The following is a 26,454-nucleotide window of genomic DNA, read 5'->3' as shown; positions in this document are numbered from 1 at the left end:
TCCCACATACTATTCAAGTCACAATGATCTAAGACATTGTCTTGATTTGAAATTATGTAGGAAGAAACAAAGGGAACCAAATGCCTATGACAGAGTACAACAAATCACAAAATCTCAGAGTTGGAAGTAGTTTTTACCTGAAGAAGAATTCCCTCTACGAACTAACCTAGCTATTGCATGGAAACCTCTACTGAGGAAGAAACAACCCATTCTATGTTTGGATAGCTCTAATTTTCAGTCAGGCCTTTATGTTACATTACTGAGCTGCTAGGGAAAAAAACCAACTAATTAACTGTGTTTAAGTAATAATTAATTTTCTCAACCATTCATTATCATCCCCATCAGGTTTCACGTCCATTCTAATTTATTTAATCTAAGACTAAGAGCCATACAGGGGGCAGCCTAAGATTCTTCTAGTTTTCTACACAACTGAAAAACAAAGGATTTTCCTGACTGGAAAGAAAACCAAATTTTAATTTTATTGCTAATTTGTCATCAAGTAAATTATTTAATATAGAGACATGAGAATTTAATCTTTTGAATTGCCTCTGGCAAGATAGTTGATTTTAATCTGGGGAGGGGGGTAGGGCAGGTGGTATAGTAATGAAGAGATTCTGAATTTCTTCCAATATCTTTTTGTTATTGTTGCTTCCAAAATAACAAATACTGGACCCAAACCAAGCTTTGACAATACAATAAAAAGGATGGAGTATCAACAAAGTGAATCATTTGCCACATAATCTCTTGGGAATGTGTCTATTGATTAGTACACTCGTTAAGCTGCCTATTATTTTAAACTAATACCGCTTGTTTGAAAATATCAGTTATTTAAATATCATATTCTCTATAGATACTTTTGAAATAAGTGTTTCTAGGAAGAAAAAAACCAAGCAAAATAATTAACATTCAGGTCAAATAATAATCATTTTTAAAAATCTTGTCTCCTTCATTGTTATACAGGTTAATAATCTTTGACCTTCAAAATTTTAGAGCAAATTCTGCTTTCAGTTATTTGATATTGCTGTTGATGATTGTTCATTTCCTTCTTAATCATCAGTTCATACTTCTTGATTGCTCACTTACTGCATATCACTATGCTAAGCATTGAAGGGAATTTAAAGAACATAGACATGATTCTTTTCTTGTCTTCAAGGATTTTATTTAGATTAAATAGATATGCTTCTAGAGGTAAAAGATAATGTGCTATTGGGCAGCCAAAGAATACAGCTCTCAATTTCTGGAGGGTATATGGAGGCTACAGGCCATCTAAAAACAATTTAGACTTGGCTTTGGAATGCAACAGTTTGGCCTTCTCAATGATGTTTCAAGTATTACCAATATTAATGTTTATATGCCCTAGGCATGCTTGCCATCTGAGTGGTGGAAGAAGGTGGACCAGAAAGTTGCAGGGCATAAACAGTTCATAAAATATAATTGCCAGTTTTCTGTATAATTTGGCCAGCTGAGAGAAGTGGTATTGATGTGAATCCAAGGATTATTTTGCTTAGTTGAATAAGGTAGTATAGAAGATCAGGACTCTGAAGGGTGAGAAGAATGAAATTAGACAAATGAAGAAGAGGGGGGTAGAATGCCTGTGAATACTCATATGGAGGAAAACTTGGAAACAAATTGGGTTGGTGAATAAGGAAGGAGAAAACAGGCTATGGAAAGGTTAATGTGATTAAAGCAGGGAGTAGAGAGAGGAAGACAGTAGTAAGAGGTAAGAAAGACGAGGCCTGGCAAGGTTACCTTTCTAGTTCATGTTCAGTACCCATTATATTTGTTCATGAGAAAGAAAAGGGTCTTTGTAGTGTGAGAAAATAATAGGGTTTTGGGAATGCCCAAAGGCCCCAGCTGAGGGGATTGGTTGGATTAAAATTGATTGGATTGACTGACTTTGCTGATTAACTCACTTATGGTGAATTCAATTAAAACCACACCTGCCTGGCCCTCAAAAGGGTGTGTTCTCAGAGGGTGTGAACTATGACCTCAACACGGGACCATCCTCAAGTTCAGTGAAGCAATGAATTTAGTTTATGCTAGCCAATGAGCTTTTAGCAATGTGGAAGGACTGCCTCTCCTCCAGACCCACAAAAAGCTTTCATACACAGTTATTGGAAGTCAGGCTCTCTGAGCTCAGCACTAGTGGTGGCAAATGATTTGGAGGAAGCAGGCCAGGCTGCTTCTTAACCTTCTGACTCAGGTGTTTTCTTTTTACTGTAACGATTGGAATGACACCACCTGCTGGAGACTTACTGTAGAAGAGTTCCACCCATGAAGCGAAGGTCTTTGAGGGCAAGACCAGGAGTCTTTTCTTTGGCGTCAGGAAGTGACGCGGGCTAGTGGGAGGAGGAAGGAAGAGACTGGCGCTTGGGCTCACTCTCTTTCCTTTGGACTCTGGTGGAGAGCGGAGCTAGAAATGTGCTCTCCCTTTAATAGATAGGAATCTAGGCCTTTCTCTCTCTTTACCAAATTCTTATTCTCCTTAATAAATGCTTAAAAGTCTAACTCTTGCTAAAGCTTATAATTTATTGGCGACCATTCATTAGATATTTTAGACAGTTTAGCTAGAATTTTAGCCCTTAACATTACTAATATTTGGTATGCTTTAAAAAATGCTTAATGCCCCAAAACTGGTGCTAACATTTCTAATTTATAAGTAACAACTATATTAGGAACCCCAGCTAATTTGCCCTACACTTGGGACAGAAATAAGTCGACCCCATATAGTGGTTTGTTTTTTTTTGTTGTTGTTTGTTTTGTGGAGCAATGGGGGTTAAATGACTTGCCCAGGGTCACACAGCTAGTAAGTGTCAAATGTCTGGGTCAGATTTGAACTCAAGTCCTCTTGAATCCAGGGCAGGTGCTTTATCCACCTCGCCACCTAGCTGCCCCTGACCCCATATAGTTTTACATGCCAGAGTAGGGTTCTTAAAAGTATGAGTACAATCTTTATGAGGGATTTGAAAGGATGACAAAAATGAAGGAAAAATTAGAACAGAAATTCCCAACTGCTTTTGGTCCCTGTTTCCTTTAGCTTACAGTAAACTCTACCACAAGATAGGAAATATGAAATAAATTAGTTTGCCATGCATATGTACATAAGAAAGAAGTTTTATTTTTAATTAAGAAAAAAAATTATTTGCCTTAACAAGCTTCTTGTAGCACCCTAAGGGTATGTTTACCTGAGGTTGGAAACTCCTGAATGAGAAGAAGTATTATAGAAGAAGAGCCAAGATTTTGCAGCAATCTTGTTGTGAAGGAAAAACAGTTTTAGGTTCAAACAATATAGTTCCCCAAAGTGGGGGACTGTCTAATATGTTTTCAAGAGAAGAAGCTAAATGCTACAGAGGATTTTTTTGGGGGAAACCCAATCCAATGCCACCTTTGTGACATTAAACTAGAAGCAATAATGACCAGGAGCCTACATATTAGAACACAAATAGTGCATGTGTGCATATAGATTGTGGGAGAAAGTTAGATAAGTAGATTAGCCTGGAATCATCTTTACATAAATAGTAGCCCAAACCTCTTATTTGGCCTTTCTGCCTCAAGTCTCTCCCCTTTCCAATCCAATGTTTACATAGCCGCCAGACTGATTTTTCTTAAACTACAAGTCTTATCCCGTTTTCCTTCTAGTGGCTCCCTGTTGCCTTCTGGATCAACTATAAACTTCTCTGTTTGACATTTAAATCTCTTTACATCTCCTTCCTACCCTTTTCAGTCTATCACATTCTACTTATCTCCCTGAACTCTGAAATCTATTGCTATTGGCCTTCTCTGTCTCTCTCTGTCTGTGTGTGTGTCTGTCTGTCTCTGTGACACACACACACACACACACACACACACACACACACACACACACACAGAGCTTCATTTCCCATTTCCATACCTTTACATTTGCTCTCCCTTATGTCTGTGATCCACTCTGTTGTCATCTGTGGATTCTGCTCAAGTGCTACCTTCTACATGAAAATTTCCTGATCCCCCAGCTTCTAGTGCATCATCTCCCCAAACTAACTTATATTCACTTTGCATGTATATCCTATATGTACTTTTTTCTGTTCATATTGAGTCCTCTTCATTAGAATCTGGCACCTTGAGGCAGTTGTTTTTAAATCTGTCATAGTATTCCAAGTGCCTGGTCCATAATAAATGCTCAATAAATGTTTTTTATTGGCTGAAATAAACTATTAAGTGACTGTACAGAGTTAGGGGGGAGAGAGAGGGAAAGAGAGCAAGACAGTGAGAGAAAGAAAGTGAGAGAAAGAGAGAGAGAGAGAGAGAGAGAGAGAGAGTGTGTGTGTGAGATTTCCAGAGAAAGAGGGGGAGAGACACAGAGATAAAGGGAGAGAAACACAGAGAGAAGGAAAGAGATGCACAAAAAGAAAGAGACAAAGACACAGATACTTGAGGGAGGCCCATAGTTAAATGGAAAGGAAAGATTGTACCAATATGGTTGCTTAAAGAGTAGTCTGCAGAATGCAGAGGGCAGAATTTCAGAATTTGAATATGGAAAAAACCCCTGACATATGAGATGATACTCAGATGTGTTGAATATGATGAAGAAAAATAAGGAGGATAAAATATCAAGAAAAAGCCTCTGGATTTGACAGCTAGATTTCATAATGAATCATAGCAGCTGAATGAGGAGATGGAAGTCATCCTTGAGAGGAATATGAGCTGACAGAAGTAGAGAAGCTCATATATCTGAGCGGAAGCTGGCTTATTGAAAATTACACTCCTAGATAAGAGAGGGATAAGAGTCAGGAGGGTGAGAAAGACTGATAAAGAAAGCAAAGAAAGTCACCCCCCCAGAACCTCATTATGTCCATAATAATCATATATGTGTTCTTAGTTCTATTTCTTTATTCTACCTTCCCTTATCATTTAATCATTTCTCCCTTATTTTGTTCTGATGTATTACTGTTTGTTTATTTTTTGCTTCAAAAAGAAAGGTGGATTTTAAGGTTTCTCAGTTTTGCCTGTGGTGGTAGGGGAGTGGGGTGAATTATTTCTGGAGATTGTGAGGTTGTAGAGTTTTTCAGGTGAAGTGGAATTTAATCTTATTCTACTGCTAGCATGAGATGGAATATGTACCCGAATGGAATGGGGGAGTATCCTTGGTTAGGAAGACAGAAAAACTACTTAGTAGGAAGAGAAGGGGGTGAGGGGAAAAGAGGAGAGAAAAACATTGAATACGAGTATTTCAGACAGTATAATTTTAAAAACCTAGTCCTACAGAATTGGCATGTCTTGCACATGGTTGACTAGAAAGCCCACAGGGCATGTGTTCACTGTTTTAAATTTAAAAACTTAGGGTATTTTTATCTATATGCTTCTTATTCTAAGAACACAGTGACTCACTGGCATCAATATCCCAGACCATATTTTTTTCTGGAGGGGCTGGTCCATTGGGAAGTCTTTTCTTGTCTCCTTCTTCACAATATAGCTAACAGAGGGAAATCATAGTCTCCCAAAATAATAATAATAAAAAAGGCACTAGTTGAAAAGGACTGATTAAGAGTTTCTAAAAATCCTTACCCTCTAATTCCTTCTCTACAGCATGCAATTTAGAGCATGTTGGAAACTGTGACTTAGAGAGCTGGGACACACTTAAATGTGCTCAACACATCTGTAAAATAGCTGATTGATACATTGTTAATAAAATGGAATTATCAATAAGTAGTCATTTAATGACTATATATGATAGGGGATTTTCTTCCTAAAGACCAAGGCATAGATTCTATCCTTGTGATGCATTCAATAGTGGCCATTTGAGATTATTGTTTACTAACTAGGGGCCTAAGAAGCCGTCCTAGGCAGGGAGGGAAAAGGGATAACATAATTCCAATTCTCCAAAGTCCCAAGTATCTAACTTATAATACCTGTGATCCAGTGATGTCCTTATTGCCAAATCTAATGTGCCTTTTTTTTTGTTGTTGCAGGGCAATGAGGGTTAAGGGACTTGCCCAGAGTCACACAGCTAGTAAATGTCAAGGGTCTGAGGCCAAATTTGAACTCAGGTCCTCCTGAATCCAGGGCTCTAATGTGCTTTTTTCCTCAATCCTTATTGTTCTTGACTCTTTTTACATTTCCAAAACTGAACTTATATTTATCCCCAAGTTTTCCTCTCTTTCTAACTTCTGTTACTACAGAGGGTACCAACTTATGCCCAGTAACCCAGACTCTCAACTTAAGATGTCATCTATGACTCCTCATTTTCCCACCTTACCTATCTAATCTATTACCAAGTCCTACTGAAACTCTTTTTTTATTTTTTGGTGAGGCAATTGGGGTTAAGTGACACCCAGGGTCACACAGCTAGTAAGTGTCAAGTGTCTGAGGCCAAATTTGAACTCAGGTCCTCCTGAATCCAAGGTCAGTGCTCTTTCCACTGTGCCACCTGTCACATCCTACTGAAACTCTTTATCTCTTTTCTTATACTGCCATCACCCTAGTGCAGACCTTCACCTCAAGCCTACACTATTACAGTAGCTTTCTGGTTCATTTCCCTGAGTCAAGCCTCTCCCCACTCCAGTCTATCTTCTACTCAAATATCAAACTAATCCTCTAACAGGCAGGCCTGTTAATGTCCCCCTATACCACCCTCCCTCCAATTCAATAAACTCTAGTGGTAACCTATTATGTCTAGGATTAAATATAAAATTCTCTCTTTGGCTCTGAGATTCCTTTATAACTTGGCCCCTTCCTACTTTTTCAGTCTTACATCTTATTCCCCTCCATATACTCTCTGATCCAGTAACACTTGACCTCTTGATTTTCTTCACATAAGACATTCCATCTGCTGATTCTATGCATTTTCACTGGTATTCCCCATGCCTGGAATGCTATTATTCCTTTTCAACTTCTGGCTTCAAGTTTCAGTTAGCATCTCACTTTCTGCAAAAAGCCCTTCCCCAAACACCTTAAAGTGTCTTGCTTTTATTATATCCAGTTTAACTTGTAGATATTTTGCTAGTATGTGGTTGTTTGTATGCTGTCTCCACCATTAGACTGTGAACTCCTGAATGGCAGGGACTGTTTTTGTCTTTTTTGTATCCTGCCTGGCACCTAAAAGGTGTTGCACAGACTTGTTGGCTTGCCTTTCCAGAAGGCTGTACCTCACAATAGGATTTTTGTCTGCAGAACTATGCCATCTTTTCACTTATGTAAGAAGCTAAGAGGTATCATGGAGAAATCACCAAAACAATATATTTCCTACAGTACTGACCTTCCTTGATTGACATTCTTCAATGTTTGTTTTAATAAATACTTATTTAATGCATGTAACATTTTAAGACATTACACTATGAATTATAAAGGACACATACTTATATACATATGTACATATGTAGGTATGCCTATTTGTGTTTATGCATGACATAATACTTGACCTACCAGGGGTTACACTCTGATGTGGGAGATGAACTGTACAAAAAAAGCTACAATCCTAAACCATATTGGATAAGTGCTACAATGCATGATGCCAAATAAGTGACCTACCTCTAAGTTCATAGAAGGAAAGATTGGTAATGAGTCTAAATGCACAGATTTGTGGGCAAACAGCTGAACTGCCAAGGAAAGGCCTAACTCTATATCCCATAAGAGAAGAAAGTGATTCTTCAACCTGCTACACTTTCTACTCCATAACTTATCACAGCTATGGAATTAATCTGTTACCCCCCCACACCCCCAGTCACATGAAATTAATGGCTCATTTGAGGTTTGTTGACAATTACACACCAGAGAATTCCTAATCTGGCTCCTCTATGTAAACCAAACCACAAGTAGCAGTACAAATTCATAAATCGAAGAGCTGGAATTATAAGCAAGACATAGACCAGAAAGAGTACCCAAAGACTGCACTGGAAAGACATCGTAGAAGACAGAAAACTGTGAACAAACAATATTACATTATCATTAGAAATAGGGGGAAAAAGATAAACATAATAGGAACTGGGATTATGTGGACTGGCTCATTTATTTATTTACTTATTGACTGAACCTCTGATTTCACCAGTGGAAAGAGCTTCTAGTGAGGAATTCTATAAATGGAGACCAGATTCTTCACCCTACCTTAGTGATTTAGAGAATTGTCTGCAGGTAAGTGACTAGCCTAGGTTCACACATCTATTATGTACCAGATGCAGGACTTGAACCCAGTTTTCTTGACTCTGAGCCCAGCTATTTATCCAATATATCACATTATCCTTCATAATTTCATACCCTAATAACTATCAATTTTAAATTATTTTTCTGTTAAAATACACTGAGACCTCCTTAAGTCTTATTTTGTTGTTGTTCAGCCATTTCAGTTGAGTTTGACTCTGTGAGCCTATTTGAATTTTTCTTGGCAAAAATACTGGAGTGGTTTGCTATTTACTTCCCTACCTCTTTTACAGATGAGGAAACTGAGGCAAACAGGGTTAAGTGATTTGCCCAGGGTCATCCTGCAAGTAAGTGTTTGAGCCCAGATTTGAACTCAGGAAGATGGGTTGTCTCTATCCACTGAACCAGACAACAAAATTTAAGAGAACTCTGGAATTTTTCCCCAAGGGAAGGAACAACAACAACAACAACAAAAGCTACAGGGTGAAAATCAGAGGCTTATAAAATACTAGAACTCAAAGGAGATTTAGAGTGATACTGCACAGATAGTTTAGTGAAGGAACTGGGATTATTACAACTCATGTTCAGTGTTCTTTCTACTAGACTAATATATATTCATAACTGGAATTTGTTGAAAAAGATTAGTTATAATAAATGTATATTTTCTGAAATAGCAAAAGCTAAAGGTTTACTTGATGATCTTTGGAATAAAAGTAAGAATATATTTATATGATAAACACATAAGAAAAAGAGCATATTATCTTAAGAAGAGTCCTACATTTGGAATTAGGGAGATCTTAATTTGAAACTTGGCTTTACTTCTTGAGCAAGTCACTTTCCTCATTGGGCCTAAATTATCTTAAACTGAGCTCCCATTCTAACATCTTAAGGTGAATAAGCTATTTCCTTATTTTTAAATGAATAAGAAATTAATAAAAATTAATAATTAAATCAGAATTTTTAAAATTCTCATTTTATTTTTAATATCTGCCTTCCCAGGATCATGGGAACAGGACAGTATCAAAACTATAGTCAGTAATATTTCAGTTCTTAATTTTAAGTCAAAGTTATTATATGACACATGAAGAGCAACTATTTTGATGATCTCTAAGACAAAAGACAAGAAGGAATAGGCTTAGAGTATTCTGAGAAGGATTTAGGCTAATTGTGAGAAACGATTTCCCAACATTAAGTACTCTAAAAAAGAGAGAAATAACTATATCTTAGTTCTGGAAACTCCTTTTTTAAAGATCTTTATGAACTTGAGAGATACCTTATTTATAAAAAGAATTTACATATAAAAGATTAAAAGATTCTAATCATTGAATATTATTCTATCATTTAAAAGTATATTTAAAAAGGTTTTATCTTCTTTTTTGTACATCTTCCTCTCACATACAAGGGGTTTTTCAAATGGTCCAGTTAAGTTTGTTTGTTTGTGGGGCAATGAGGGTTAAGTGATTTGCCTAGGGTCACATAGCTAGTTAAGTGTCAAGTGTCTGAGACCAAATTTGAACTCAGGTCCTCCTGAATCCAAGGCATGTGCTTTACCCACTGTGCCAATTAGCTGCCTCCCAACTGAGTTTTAAAATTAATTCTCTTAATAGATAATTTGCTCATAAAGCAATAGTCTTAACCCTGAGTTTTGATTTAATGATAAGGAACGGATATACATTTTTTCAACGTGAAAACGGCCTATGATTTGGGAGGCCATTCTAATATGATATTGTCATGATTATGTGCAAGTATTGATAATAATGCAAACTCTTATGGAAAGGATTATTATGTGCAAATGCAGATATAATTCACTTTACATAAAGAGTAGATTTCTGAATGTTTTATGTGAATCCAACTTTAGGAGAATAATTATGGGAGCATATTTCCTATTTAAGGAAACTCGTGGTCAATACTTTTGTAAGATAGTTCAAACCACAAAAATAAAAGCTATGCCTTAATTGATCAATTTTCTAAGTTTGTACCATTTTTGCATAGTGTTCAGGGTACAAATAAAGTAATGATAGTGATCTTAAGAATATCCTGAAACATAGTAGGCTCTCAATAAATGTTTATTAACTATTAATAAAGCTTAAAAGTTGTGGTTCAACCATAAAAATTCTGTTATGATTTTAATATCTCTTAAATTTGATTAAATAAATTAGAAAATTAAAAGCATAAAAGTCTTTAATTTTAGACAAGGGAAGGAAAGTTATCATGATATGTTCTCTTTTAATAAAATAATAAATACTTTAAAGTCTAATATCATAGTATTTTTTTGCTGTAGGCTTTTTTACCCCTATAATAAATTAGAATGCAAACAATGATCTTGAATGTCCATCCCTATTTTTATCTTTGGAAACACTGAGAATTGTTCCAAATGCAAGTAAGTAGATCACGTTCACTTCTATTAGTTATGTTTGTAATTTCATTGATACCATGGCATTCAAACTTTTTTGCTGTTGTTATCGTTGTAAGTTTTTAAAAGGCCAATTTGGACATTATGATGATAAAACCCATTTGCAGCAGAAATTACTACTCATAACACTGTTTGTCACATTCCAAGATGATACAGAAAATTTGTAGCAGCAAAGGGATAACAGTAATAATAGATAGTATTTATATAATGGTTTTAAGTTTGCAAAGAGCTTTACAAATATTATTTCATTTTGTCCTCACAACAACCTTGGGAAGTATATGCTTGTATTATCCTCATTTTTACAGATAAGGAAGCTGAGGCAGAGAAAGATTATGACATGCCCAGCTAGTGGAATTTGAATTCAGGACTTCTTGATTCCATCCAATGCTTTATCCACTTTGCTACCTAGTTGCCTGAAATGGAGGCATATAGATCTTATCTGGTTTACTGGCTTTTTCTCTGAAGCAGTTCATGTTTCAATTTTTGATTCTGGTACTGGTATGTGAACTCAGGGTAATCTCTTACCCCATTCTATAGAAAGAGGAAATGAAATTAGCAATATAGTCTAGAAATCTCAAGGGAAATTTAAATAGGATTTTATTTGCAAGCACTGAAGATGTCTCAGAAGAAGGGTGATCCTTATAATTAGAAAACATTATTGTTCCTTCCCTAAATAGAAAGGTACATCATACAAGCATGGTATAGCCATACATGTCGCAAAGGAATGAATCATAATTTGAAGGAAGAGGGGGAAGGGAGATACAACTGGCTACTGGGAGAGGGAGAGGGAGAGGGAGAGATGATCTGATTTAGGTTATCAATCAAATATACCCAATTAAGATTAGTCTACATAAAGTTCATTTTCATTGTTATTGACTTATAGTAGGCTTTGATAGAGCTTTAATAACTGGTAGAATAATGTACCAATCCTTCTTCTAATATTAATCAAATAAGTGAAGTATTTCCCTGGCAGTGTCTCCACAAAAACCTGTAATAAACTAATACAATCATATGGTATTTGGGAATTGTCTCAGGCCTCAAGTCTATGTGACCACAAATACACTACATCCAAATACCTGGTCAATTAACTGATTCAAGTCAATCAAGTTAGTCTCCAATGTTTAGAGATCTGTATAGACCAAGTATCTGCTTGACAGACTGTATTTTTTACTGAAATAACTTAACTGATAAAATGTTTTAGTAAAGTTTCAATAGAACCAAGACTACTTTTGCATTAATGAAAACCTTTAGATTTAGGAAATATACTGACCTGGAAGAAACTGTCTTATTAGAGATCATTCCAGTGGAATTGCCATTTTAGCAGCAAATACTTAAGAAGGCTTCATTTTAACCTCACTTTGAAGTGTGAACAAGGATCCAAAGTTTTCAAAAATATTTTAGTATATTTAAAAAGATTAGAAACCATATAGGAAGCACCACCCTATTATAATGTGCAATTTTTCATAATCAACTTTAATTTTTAACTATATAGATTCTGAAAGCGGGTTCTTAAAACAACTGCTCACATATATACATGTTAACGGGAAGAAATATTTTCTATAACTATTCTATTCTCCTAAAGAATTCTGGATGATCATTTACTGAAGCAGCCTAAGTGTTCTGTAAGATCCAGTTTCACACTTCCCCCCTCAAACTCCATCATCAAGTTTATTTACTTACAATTTGAAGAACATATCATGGATTATTACAAATGGCAGGCTGGTTTTTATGTGACACCAATTTGTCATCCAATCCCTGAACTCTTACATTATAAATCTATGGGAAAAGAAAGACAGGAAGAAACACTTTTATTAAAGATTTTTAAAGATAACGAGAAGAAAAAAAAAACCTCATTTTTCCTAAAAATGTAAATCTTCCTAGGTATAATGTGCTAGCTAGCTATAATTTTTTCATGTTAATTTTATAGTTCAGTCCAATGCTATTACAAACCATTTATACTACTGTTAATAATGGCTAGCATTATGTAGTACTTACTATGGGCCAAGCACTGTGCTAAATATTTTTTTTACTAAATATTGCTAAAAACATTCCATTTCATCCTCACAACCCTGGGAGATCCGTGCTATTAGTATACCCATTTTTACAGATGAGAAAACCAGGCCCCAGAGAGGTTACATGACATGCAAAGGGTCACACTGCTAGTAAGTATCTGAGGCCAGATTTGAACTCAGGACTTTCTGACTCCTATTTTCTGCCACCTAGCTGTCTCTGATCAGCTAGCCTTAGCACATAACTACTGCTGGCCCTAGCCCTGATAACTAATCAAGTCTTCACAATGTCAACCTCACTAAATTTAGGTAAACATTTTGTTTAAATTTTAAATGTCAAAAATACAACAGATGTAATTTTAAGGGTTGAATAAAAATTTTGTCATTATGAATCCCAGCAATGTTCATCAAAATTATAAATAATTCATTCAACTTTCCACATATCTGGAAAGAAAATATAGTTTATGAATAACTTTAAAATAAAAAAGTAAAAATACTGAATGAATTCTATTATGCTGTAAGGTAGGTAAGTGGTTACCACAAGCTAAAAGACATCATGTATCTTATTTCGGACTAATATTCTGGTCTGTTTTGCTTTGTTTTTGAGACAGTGAATCATATTTTTCATACAATCATAAAATAATCTATCAAAAGATTAATCCAATTCAATTCAGCAAATGGATGGCAAGCATCTGCTACATGGAAAATATTGTGCTATGAAACTGAGGGAGATAAGAGTAGATAAGTAAGACACAGTTCACATCCTAATGGAACTCAACATGTAATCTTCAAAGTACAAGCCCATTTGCAAATAGCTATAACACAACTAGATCATGGTTATCCAGTACAAAGTGCTACAGACAAGACATAGGTGGGGTGTAGTGGGGGATGCTTTTTCACTTAAGTACAGGAGGGGATCAGGGAATCTAATAAGGGAATTTTTAAGAAAGGCAAAAGAAGGTGACTAAAATTTCCCCGTATCTTGATATTGAAATATTTGTATGGAGTCTATTTCTCATTGTTGTCTTTTCACTATAGATTTAGTTACATACAGTAAAAAAGATGGAATGAAAAGTGAAAAATATAGTAAATGGTCTAGGGTATATGCAAAATTTGTAGATTTTACATCATAAAAATAAAATGGTAAGATTTCTCACTTTCTATACTAAATGAGCACCTCAAAGCTAGATTTCTACTGAGGCAAGCAGTTCATTTTTGCTGAATTATGAAGCTTAAGATCTATTAACTTTCAGGTGAGGTGGGAAGCTGGTCCGATAATATTCAAAGGAGGCTTCGTTGTGGAAAACTATTTTCAGAATAGAATAATCATCTACAAAGTAATAAGTTGCAGGATATGGTTGTGATGTCATACTACTGCGCTCTAAGAAATGATGAGCTCAATGATTTTAGAAAAACAGACACCTGCTGCTTGATCCCCAGTGGCACCACTACTCACTCAGGTGGAGCATCAAGTTCAGAGGATGATCGGCCATCCCCAGAGACAAGGAGGATGAGGAGCCCAGACAAGTTGGGGGGCTCCACCAGTGCTTTGAGATCAGCAGTGATGATGGCTTCAGTGTGGGAGTTGAGAGCCTGGAGGGGGCAGGGCGGGGGCCAGGGGTTATGCCAGGATCTCTCCTTCAGTGGGATGAGTGGTGCGTGGCTCTTGGGGTTCCTAGCTGGGCAGCTGCCGGGGTCCAGCGCTGCCACTACTACAAGCTCCGATACCATCAGCAGGTGAAGCCTGCCCTGAACCCCCCACGGTGCTGCCTGGGCAGAGGTCTACCTCCAAAAACGCACCCTTGCTACGTTCAGCTTCCTGGCATCCCACCATGGGGGCTACCTGTGATGATGAGGAGGAGGAAGGATAGCTCAGGTCTACCAGGAGGGCCACCAGTTTGGAGCTGCCAATGGCCCTGCGCTTCCCTCACCTTAAGAAGACATCCAAAGAGAGAGAGAGAGAGAGAGAGAGTGTGTGTGGGGGGTGGGGGGCCGTGGACTAGGCTTGTTTTGTGAAAAAGCAACATCAGTGCCGGTGAGATGGTCACTGAGTGCTCGGGCATAGTCATCCATCCGCTCGGTGGTCACCAACAAGCGAGAAATGTGCTACGATAGCACTGCGCTCTACATGTTAGGCGTGGATGACTTTGAAATGGAATGCCGCGTGTTTCATCAGCCACTCATGGGAGCGCAGCTGCTTCTCCCCCGGTGATCCACTTGGTGGGTGGGAAGCACGTGGTGATCTTCCCTCTCCCACGCATCCTGGGGGTGGGGGGATGGGAGGAGCTCACCTACGACTATAAGTACCCTGTCGAGAATGCCAGCAACAAGCTGCCCGCTGGTGTGGGGCCAAACAGCATTTCCCATTCCTCAATTGACCCCCTCCCTTCTCTTCTCCTCCCCTCCAAATTCAACTAGTTCGCCCCTGGCCTTGCCCTGAGGGGATCCCACCCACATACTTTACCATATTATTTCACCCTCCCCAATCTCAGCACGTGTCCCCCAGGGAGCCTTACCCTGCCCTCTTCCAGTTATCACCTGTCTGCCGGTCCAGGATGTAGATATATGGTACAAAGGTTTCTAAATCCCTTCTTTTCTTTGTATTTTTTAAATTTAAGGGGCAGCTAGGTGGCGCAGTGGATAGAGCACCGGCCCTGGATTCAGGACGACTTGAGTTCAAATCTGACCTCAGACACTTAACGCTTACTAGCTGTGTGACCCTGGGCAAGTCACTTAATCCCAATTGCAAAAAAAAAAAAATTACAAGGTAGGGTCCCTGGGGGACCCCCCCCCCAAAGGCTGTCAATGTTTGAGGAAAAAAAACATAGAAAGCCTTGCATGAAATAATGAAGAGTGAAATGAGCAGAACCAAGACAACATTGTATGCAGTAAAAGCAATATTGTTTTAAGAATGACTTTGAGAACATAAGTTATTTTGTCTGTTATAAATACCCAGATTAACAATAAAGGACATACGAAGAAATAGGCTATCTGCATCCATAGAAAGAACTGATAAATAGAAGTATGTATAGGATAATTTTATATACACACACACTTATTTGTTTCTAATAGCTATCTCTAAGCTGGAGGGGGAGGAAAGAAAAAAAAATTTACATGATAATTTTGTTGTATATTTGAAAGGAATAGCAAATAGTAGTGGATTTGGAGTTTCATGTACAATTATCTTTTTATTGTATTATGTTATGGAAATGCTTGTTTTATTCCACCAGTTAAAAATAAAATTTTAAAAAACAATGTAAAGGGGGAATCAAAGGTACAAACAATCACTTGTGGATTCCATTTCTGCTTTAACATTCTACCTAATAATAATAGCAAACATTTATAGTGTGCTTACTATGTGCTAGGCATTGTGCTAAGCACTTTACAGTTGTTACCTCATTTGATCCTCACAAGAACCCTGCTAGGTGCTGTTGTTGCTCTTCGGTGGTTTAGTTGTCTGAATCTTTGTGACCCCCATGGACCATAGGACACCACTCCTTTTATTCTCTACTATCTCTAGAGGTCTGTCCAAGTTCATGTTGTTGTTTGCATGACATTATCCATCCATCTCATCCTCTGCCATCCCCTTTTCCCTTTTCCCTTCAATTTTTCCCAACAGCAGGGTCTTTTCCGATGAGTCCCATCTTCTCATTGTGTGGCCAAAGTATTTAAGCTTCAGCTTTAGTATTTGACCTTCCAGTGAATAGCCTGAATTAATTGATTTGACCTCTATGCTGTCCAAGGAACTCTCAAAAGTTTTCTCCAGTACCACAGCTGAAGAGCACTGATTCTGTGGTGCTGAGTTTTCTTTATAATCCAACTCTCAGTAATACATTACTGCTGGAAAAAACCATAGCTTTGAATATATGAACCTTGTTGGCAAGGTGATGTCTCTGCTTTTTAGTATGCTGTCCAGATTTACCATAACTTTCCTTCCAAGGAGCAAGCATCTTTTAATTTCATGGCTTCAGTTGCTGTCTGCAGTGATCTTTAAGCCCAAGAATATAAAGTCTCACATTGCTTCCCTTTATTTTCCCTCTATTTGCCAGGAAGTGATGAGACCAGTTGCCAAGATCTTAGTTTTTCAATGTTAAGCTTCAAGCCAGCTTTTACACTCTCCTCTTTCACCCTCATCAAGGGGCTTTTTAATTCTTCTTCATTTCCTTGCATCAGAGTGGTATGTATCATCTGCATATCTGAGGTTGTTCATATATTTAATTCTGGCTTTTGATTCATCCATCCTGCCATTCTGCATAAAAGTTAAATAAATACTATGACAAAATACAGCTTTGTTGTACTCCTTTTCCAATCTTAATGTTCCATGTTCTATTCCAACAGTTGCTTCCTGGCCTGCATACAGGCTCCTCAGGAGATAAGTAAGATGATCTGGGACTCCCATCTCTTTGAGGACTTGCCAAATTGTGATCCACACAAAAGCTTTAGTATAGTTAATGAAGCAGAAGTAAATGTTTTTTTTTCTGTAATTTCCTTGTTTTCTCCATGAGAGGTAGGTGTCATTATCCTCACTTTACAGATGAAGAAACTGAGGCAAACAGAGTTTGAACTACTTGCCCAGAGTCACAAAGGTAGTAAGTGCTTGAGGCTACATTTGAACTTGATCTACCCAATATACCACCTTGCTGCCTCACTATCTCATAATACCCCTATGTGGCAGAGAAGACTAGCTAGATTTCCTTTCCACTTTCCAAACACATAATTTGCAGAAATGAGAAATGCCCTGCAGCAAAATTAGGTGACATGGAAAAAGCTAATGCTAAAAAGTTGGGAAAAGGTAATTGCAGAACTCATCATTTCATTCACTACATCTCATTTGACAAGTTCCTCCATGGTTGGTTGTAATTTACTTTCTTTGAAGTTTCAGAATAAAATGATTTCAAAAAGAAAAAGCCCTGCCTCTTACCAGTTGATGCCCCTCTGCTAAAATGTGCCCTTTCTTCCTGCAACATGCAAGCTTCCAGAGAAAGCCTGCATGTTGTCAAGAGCTGGTTGATAAGTGGTTACCTGGTATCCAGCAGATCCCAAATAAACAAGTCTCCCTCCCTCTCTTAATTCACCTCACCCTTCCTTGCACCTGTTTGTTACACAGACCTCAACTGCTTAAAAAAATATGAATTCAGTTAAAGTGGTTTTATGCATAGACATAATCATAGCCCAAGATAATGCTTATGCAAGCCAAGAATTTCAACCATACTCTTTAATTTTCCAAATTGTACTGTGCCTCTCTGGGCTTCAGTTTCCTTTTCTCTAAAATACAGAGGTTGGATGATCTGTATGGGCCAATATTCTATACTTCTACATGTACCCCCCCCACCCCCCCACCCTCCATATTGTTTTGCTCACTCAAACTTCTGGTAAAAGATAAGATTGACTTTAAACTGGTCCAAGCAATATATAGCTCATATTTGAGTTCTTGGAAACAAATTTTACTTTCACTCTGGTTCCTTGATGCTTTCTAGAGAGCTTATATTGATGGATAGATAATCGACCTTTTTATAAGTGAGATGTTACTCTATTGTTATTAGCATTGTAATTATTTTAGTTCAGAGGAGACATTGCTAGAATGTAGGTTGCTTGAGAGCAAGCATATTTTACTTTTTACCTTTGTATCTACTAACCTGGTGAGGCAGTGTGGTTTAGTGAATATTACATAGAGGTAGAAATCTAGGGTTTCAGTACCAGGAAGACCCATCTCCAGGTCTGGCCTTTGGAACATACTTGTTTAACCCTTGGTAAATCACTTAATTTCTCAATGACCTCTGCTGCTCTCTATAACTTAAGTTATATTGGTAGAGAAAGTTCCCTATGTCATTGTAATAACAGATCCAATCCCTATCTGTATTCTTAGCACTTAGCACAGTGCCTGGAACATAGTAGGCATTCAATTAATACCTATAGATTGATGGAATAATTTTTCTATTCAATAATTGCTAATTAGGTTAATTAAATACGGTACTGAGTAGTATAATAAGGTATTGAAAGGAAAATTCTTCATTTGGGCTTTCACCCAGATTAAGAAGGCAAAAGTCAGGACCAAGAGAATTAAAAGGATTTTATTATAAAAGGATTTTATTATAAGTATGTCAAGGTAGGAATACACTGACAGTTGATCACTCGAGATCAACAATAGCTTCAAGGTGGGAAAGAGCTTTTATTGGAAACAAGATAATCCAGATAGGTCCACCTCAGCAAAAGGGGGGCAGGGCTTGAATTTCAGTTCCACACCAAGGTAGCAAGACCTAGACAATTTGCAGGGAGGGGTATTTGACAAAGAGCAGGTGATATAATAATTGCAGACTTCCCTATCAGAGCCTCCCCCAACACTGTCTGATAAGCAGGGCCGGGAACAATGAATAATTGAGTCAATTTAACTTTCAACAAAAGGATCTTATTACATTTTAAAGCTAAAAGCAAATAATAATTGCTTATTACTTAAAGCAACAAAAGATACCAAAAAAAAAAATACTATTTCATTAAGCCTGAATTGTAAGGTTTTGAGGTAGCGGAGGGTCAAGCTGGAAATTTTAATTTAAAATGAAAACAGCATTTATACAAATGAATGGATGTTTCACTTGAGACAGGTAGAAAAGCACATAAAAATGTCTGAAGTTTTAGTCATGTAGTTTGGGAAGTGAGTGAACCACACGGAATCCAGTTTGCGACTAAATTCTTGATCTAGCTCAGTTCCCTTTCTATTCAGTTATGGGTTTAGTCCAATTTCTTTCATGTGAGAGAACTTTATTCAATTGTGGAAATTGTAAGAAAACTTTATTGTATCATTTGAACATAGCACTGCATTGCTGGGAAGCCAGACTACCTCTACATGTTGCTTGGAGATCCTTAACTAAGGGCCTAGTTATACTATTAGAAAGCCAGTCAGATCTGAAGACTGATGCACATAGTTTTCTCACAATTATACATCTCGATCAACCCACATGTATTATCTGAAAACTGGTCCTATCCTGGTCTATCATTTACTGTTTCCTTGTTCCTTTGATTGAATACAGACATTTGGTGTGGAGTAAGATACCTCTTTTTCTGATTTCAGGGAATTGTACCTTTTACTCTTCCCCTCCCAACTCAGAAAATCCCATATTTTCCCCTCAATTAGAAATCAGATGACCTAATCTTATGTACTTGCTTACATCCTGTTAACTGATTGCTTTTAATGCATAAAAATCTGTCTCCCCCTCTATTTGAGATCCAGTGCTAAGCTGAGGAGACCTGGTCCCGATTTGTTATGCAATTGACATGTACTGCTTAATAAACTGATATGCTTGGAAGCTGGAACCTTTCTTTCCTCAATCATTTCAATCAATTCACAGGTCATGATAGATTGTTCTATCTGATTATGATTAACTCAATTAAATGAGGATAGAATGAATAATGAAAAGGTCAGAGATTAAGAAAAAAGATGATTATAAGTGCCACGTAATGGGATTTAAAATAAATGCAAAGTTTAGAGATGTGATATAACATAACATCAAATACCTTACAAAGTATGCGATCAGAAACAACCTTTAAATATATACTTTAAAATTTCAAGAACTTCTTGAAAAATGACAGCCATTCCTTATGATCCTATACCATAACAAAGGAATAGAGGTTCCTTAATGAAATTCACCTGATGTGACTAGAAGAACATGAAATTTAGAACAAATAAAAAGAAAATCATTTTATGCTGTTTATAATAAAGAAACAGAATTTGCTGCTTGAGGAGGTCATCAAGCCAACTCCTGTGGTTGAATTTCAAAAAAAGGAATTGAAGATTCGGAATCATTAATATTGGGAGCTATGTCTTCATAGAAATGAGGACAAATTACATGCTTTGGAGCACTCAATTCTCCACAGAATAGGCTTGCCTACTGCACATAAATAACAAGAAGACTGATGCTTTATCCACTGCTCCTCCCCCACCACATGCTATACAATACTAATTCTACTGCAGTTGGATGTAGGTAGAAATGGGGACAAGAGTTTGAAATTCTTAGATCTAGATCAGAGATATCTTGATGACTGACAAAAGATGGCAATGAACCAAAAGGCCTTCTCTCAGGGAACACTTGGAAGATTCAGTCAGATGATGAAGGACTCCTGGCACCAACAGGAAGAATCTCACTAGAAAAAAGGTGAGCAGAGGAAAGGCTGACAAGCTGGGCTTCAATACAGGGAAGATAAATCTTCTGAGAGTGATGGTTGAACAGAAGAAGCACACAGAATACAAGACCTCAGGGTGTCCAAAATAGAGTCTCACTTGCTATGAGATGTAAATTTGATCAGTCAATGCCTCCTTTTTTATTTGTTTGTTTTTTTGGTGAGACTTCCCCAGGGTCACACAGCTAGTACGAGTCAAATGTCTGAAGCTGGATTTGAACTCAGATCTTCCTGACTCCAGGGCCCATGCTCTATCCACTGCACCACCTAGCTGCCCCAATGCCTCCTTTTTTGCAATGGTATAAATGTGGCTATACACACCAATGCATTTCCTCTAGGGAGTCTTGCAGAGTTACCAGTCTAAGATATATGGTTAAAGCCACTGGAATACCCTAACCACTAAAAAAAAAAAAATGTGGAGTTGTGACCAGGTCCCCAAATCTTATCCCTCTAGTCCATATCTCTCCCCAAAATCAGATGTGAAGCTATTTCTATTGTCATTGGGAGTCCAGGGTTTTTATTTACTAAGAGGCCTTAAAGGCTAGTGGATGAGGCTTAAAAATCCTGTAGATTAGGCCAAGTGGATAGAGCACCAGTCCTGGATTCAGGAGGACCTGAGTTCAAATCCAGCCTCAGACACTTGACACTTACTAGCTGTGTGACCCTGGGCAAGTCACTTAACCCTCACTGCCCTGCCCCCCCCCAAGAAATCCTGTAGATTTTACATAATAAAACTCAAATGAAAGACAGAATGAGTTCTTTAGTTTTTTAAAAAAAAATTTTTTGGGGGGGCAATGGGGGTTAAGTGACTTGCCCAGGGTCACACAGCTAGTGTCAAGTGTCTGAGGCTGGATTTGAACTCAGGTACTCCTGAATCCAGGGCCAGTGCTTTATCCATTGCACTACCTAGCTGCCCCTCAGAATGAGTTCTTAAGGAAATGTAAAGAGTTCAAAAACTATTAGAGTGGCCATATGAGTAATGGGAAACAGCCGCCAGTAAGATTTGTGAAGTGCTTAGCACAGTATCTGGACCTTAATAAATGTTTATTCCTTTCCATTCTGCCCCAAACATGATCTGACAGTCCCTAAAGAAGAGTTAGCTAAAGGAAGATCCTTAGTAGTCAGACCTGGTTTCCAAGATTTACCTCAGTAGTAGCTCCCCCTAAAATTCTGTGGTGATAAGGTTCTCTTCCTATCTCTCTGACAACTTTTTCTCACCCCTTTGTGATCATCATTGAAGACTTATCCCCTAACTAAGAAGGTTCTATCCTAGGCTTTCTATTTTTTCCTTATTGACCTGATTACTTTCCATAGGTTAATTTATCATCTCTATACAATTGACTCCAGGTCTATAAATCCATTCCTAATCTATCTCTTGAGTTCTAGTTCTGAATCACCAACTCCTTGCCAGGCATACCCATCACACAGAAAACAGTTAAGAACCTCTGTTCTACTGCATGTGTGTAACCTGTATCAAATCGTTTGCCTTCTCAATGAGTAAGAAAATTTGGAACTCAAGAATTTTGAAAAAATGAATGTTAAAGATTGTTTTTGCATGTAATTGGGGGAAATATATATATTTTGGAGGGGTAGAGCAATGAGGGTTAAGTGATTTGCCTAGGGTCACACAGCTAGTAAGTGTCAAGTATCTGAGGCAGGATTTGAACTCAGGTTCTCTCCAGGGCCAGTGCTTCATCCACTGAGCCACCTAGCTGCTTCTGAAATATATAAATATATACATATATACATTTTTTAAAATTAAATCATTAAAAAAAAGAACCTCTGTCCTAAATGGAATATTTGAGTTTTATCCCTGGATAATAAGACCAAGTACTCAAAAATGAACTTCTGAACTTGTTCCTTGATGCATAACCTATCATCAAAGATAAATGTGTGATAGGAAGAGGAGATGGGATGGTTATTGTATAAAGAAGGAAACCTAATGGAAATTTATCTGGTACCTAAAGGAATTTTTTTTTAAAGACAATTAAAAGTCCTGAGGAATACCTTCCGCCCAAGAAAGAAAAAGTCACTTTGTAGCTCTGACTTTGAGTAGAACAGTCTCAGGATCAGTAAAAACCCTAAGAAACACCTTCAGTACAGCAAAGAAATAGTAACTGTGTTGCTCTGACTCCAGGAGTAGTATAGAGTCTCAGTTCCAGCTTCTAGCTGGAAGCCTGTAGTAAAATAATCAGAACAAAATGGGGCATGTAGTTCTATCACTGTAGAACTTTCCAGTTGTCTGATAATGGTTGAGTCAGGAAGTCGACTGGAACTGCAACTAGGAACAAGCTCAACACAAGTAAAGAACATGTAGAGCTCAGATTAGGAGGGTAGCAATCAGAATTTGCTCTGGATCAGACTACTTTGGGAGCAGTGAAAGTTTATAGGTCCCCAGTCAAAACCATTTCTGAAATCCTGGGATAACACAACATTGAATACCTCGCAAAAGCAGCAGTAGAACCAGTACTGATATTCCCTTTAGAAATATACAGAGCCTGGCCTTAAGGCAAAGTCTCAAATTAGGAAGTGGCATGGGAAAACATGCAAACAAAAAAGCAAAAAAAAATACTGTCATAAAAACCTGTTATGGTGGTAGGGATGTCCCAAAATGAAACCCTAGAATAAGAAATTACTTGAAGATATCTACAAGCAAAACATCAAAGAAAAATACAGGTTGAGCACAAGTTTAAATAGAATTCCTAGAAAAAAATATGCATCAAGAGTTTAAAAAAAGGAGTTTTTTTTTTTAATTTGAGCTATATATTGGGACAGAGAGACAGAAAGACAAAAATGGAGGCAGGGAGAGAAGCCTAGGTGACATAGTGGGTAGAGTGCCAGGCCTGGAATTAGGAATTTATGAGTTCAAATCCAGCCTTAGTCATTTACTAGCTGTGTGGCCCTGGGCAAATCACTTAACCTTGTTTGCCTCAGTTTCCTCATCTGTAAAATGAGCTGTAGAAGGAAATGGCAAAACACTCCAGTATGTTTGCCAAGAAAACCCCAGACAGGGTCACAAAGAGTCAAACATGATTGAAACAACTGAACAATAAATTAATTACATATAATTATATATATTTAGATAGATATAGATATATAGAGAGATATAGATATATTACATATATATGTATATACCCTCAGAACCCTTTCATCATTATCAGGGGGCATAGAAGGAGTCCTACTAGACAGAGGACCTAGGAGTGGCTCTGTTATATTTTGATGATCTTCAGAGCAGAATAGGAAAAAAAAGAGGAATATCATAGAGAGAGGAAAATCATCATACATAATCAAGGTACACTAATAGAATAATACAATAAGGGAGAAAGGGCAGGGAGAGTGCGCAATACTTTAATTTCATTCTCATCTGAACTTGTCAAAAGGATGAAAGTATACATACACAAAGAGCTGGGTACAAAAACTCCCATCTCATTCAAAAGGTAAAACAGGAGGGGGCAGCTAGGTGGCACAGTGGATAAAGCACCGGCCCTGGATTCAGGAGGACCTGAGTTCAAATGCTGCCAGCCTCAGACACTTGACACTTACTAGCTCTGTGACCCTGGGCAAATCACTCAACCCTCAATGCCCTAGGGGAAAAAAAAGGTAAACAGGAAAGAAAAAAGAGAAGAGGAGGAGCAATAAGAGAAAGAGAAGATTAAGGGAGGCATTAGTTTTAAGGAAAAGAAATTCCAAATAAGGAGAATGAAATGGTAACATTATAAACACATTAGAGGAGTAAAGAATAAATTACCTGTTGGATCTATGGATCTGAGAAGAGTTCATGACACAACAAGAGACAGAGAGGATCACAAAAACTTAAAATGGGTAATTTAAATTGAAAAGTTTTTGCACAAACAAAACCAATTCAACTAATATCGGAAGAGAAGCAGATAAATTGGAAAAAATATTTGCAGCTGTGGGGCAATTTCTCTGATAAAGGTTTTATTTCTAGGATGTAAAAGGAACTGATTCAAATTTATTAGAATAAGAGTCATTCCCCAATAGACAAATGATCAGAGGATATGAACAGGCAGTTAAAAAAAGAGAAAGAAATCCATCCTATCAAGTCATATAAAAATGCTCCAAACCACTAACAATTAGGAAAGTTTATATTAAAAGAACTCTAAGGTTCCACCTCACATCCATTAGATAGGCAAGATTGATTTTTAAAAAGGAAAATGACAAATGCTGGAGGGGCTATGGAATATGGGCACATTGATTCACTGTTGATGGAACTGTGAAATGATTCAGCCATCCTGGAAAGCAATTTGGAATGATGCCCAAAAAGCTACTGAAATTTAAGAATAACTTGAAAAAACAAGCACATTTTTGCATCAATTGACAGGTCTACTCTTTATAATGTTAAAAAGCTCATATCTTGTGTGTGTGTGTGTGTGTGTGTGTGTGTGTGTGTGAGAGAGAGACAATTGGGGTTAAGTGACTTGCCTAGGGTCACACAGCTAGTAATTGTTAAGTATCTGAGGTCAAATTTGAACTCAGGTCCTCCTGACTCCCGGGCCAGTGGTCTATCCACTGCACCATCTAGCTGCCCCAAGCTCATATCTTTTAACCCAACAATACTACAATAGGTCCAAAACCCAAAGAAAATTAAGAGGAAAAGGACCCATGTGCAAAGTATTTATAGCAGCTCTTTTTGTGGTTGCAAAAAAAAAAGGAAAACAGAGAATTCCCATCTACTGGGAAATAGCTGAACAAGTTATAGGATAAGAATGAGATAGAATACTACTATGCTATAAGAAATTATGAAACCAATAGTTTCAGAGAAACTTAGGAAAACTGATATGATGGGGAGTGAAAAGAACCAGTTGAACAATTTATACTCTATGATCCTAATGCTCTTTAATAAATACTTAAACACTTAAATACTCTTGCTAAATCTTATAATTTATTGGTGACCACTCATTACATTTTAGATAGTATAGCTAGCATTTTAGCCCCTTACAATACATTAACAACAATAATGTAAAAAAAAACCCATCAAACTTAGAAAGACTTAGGCACTCTGATCAATGTAATAACCAACCAAGATTCCCAAAGATTCACATGAAGCCTAATCTAGTGGTTTGTTTGAACCATGAACATCTGATAGAACCAAAGAACATCTGATAACCTTGGCCCAGTCAAAAGAAAGATCAGGGTTTTAGTTGGACTAAATTCTAGTGACTGCTGATTCTGAGACAAGAAGTCAAGCAGCTTATCCATACTGCCCAAAAGTTTATACATGTATATGTAGCTGCTATAATGGTGAGCAAGCAGGGAAGAGACTTGATTGCCTTTTTTTTCAAGGCAATTGGGGTTAAGTGACGTGCCCAGGGTCACACAGCTAGTGAGTATCAAGTATCTAAAGCTGGATTTGAACTCAGATCCTCCTGACTCCAGGGCCAATGCTCTGTCCACTTCGTCACCTAGCTGCCCCTGACCTGAATGCTTTCTAAATCAGGTAGTTATCAGGTTCCATTACATTTGTAAGATAGAACTGGAATACCTTGGTTTACAGGGCCACATCCTTCTCTTAGAGCTTAGTTAGTTCTCCTTGGCATGACAACAGGTAGAAGGTCTTCTCTTCCTCCTTGGGGATGAGAGCAGAAGTAGAACACAACTGTCCTGGCTACCAAGACAAGATCACCATCCACCAGAGTTCCCTCTTGCAGAGAGTACCTGGGAGATTGTCATCTTCAGTGACAAAGTTGAAGGATACCTCACTAATAGAGAGAATCAGGAGAGATACAC

General features: G+C 37.5%; 1 protein-coding gene across 1 annotated transcript in view; it reads right to left on the bottom strand.

Annotated features, from left to right (window-relative positions):
- FUT9 (fucosyltransferase 9) overlaps positions 1–26,253 on the bottom strand; it is a 133,301-nt gene extending 107,048 nt beyond the window's left edge. The window contains 2 exon segments of the mRNA XM_044002155.1: positions 12,206–12,301; positions 26,210–26,253. The gene's annotated coding sequence lies outside the window, so the exon portion shown is untranslated.
- Between the last annotated feature and the right edge of the window lie 201 nt (positions 26,254–26,454).

Source organism: Dromiciops gliroides, chromosome 4 (assembly GCF_019393635.1).
Source record: "Dromiciops gliroides isolate mDroGli1 chromosome 4, mDroGli1.pri, whole genome shotgun sequence".
Taxonomy (NCBI): domain Eukaryota; kingdom Metazoa; phylum Chordata; class Mammalia; order Microbiotheria; family Microbiotheriidae; genus Dromiciops; species Dromiciops gliroides.
The sequence above is the reverse complement of the archived record's forward strand: the minus strand, read 5'-3'. Positions and strand labels throughout refer to the sequence as shown.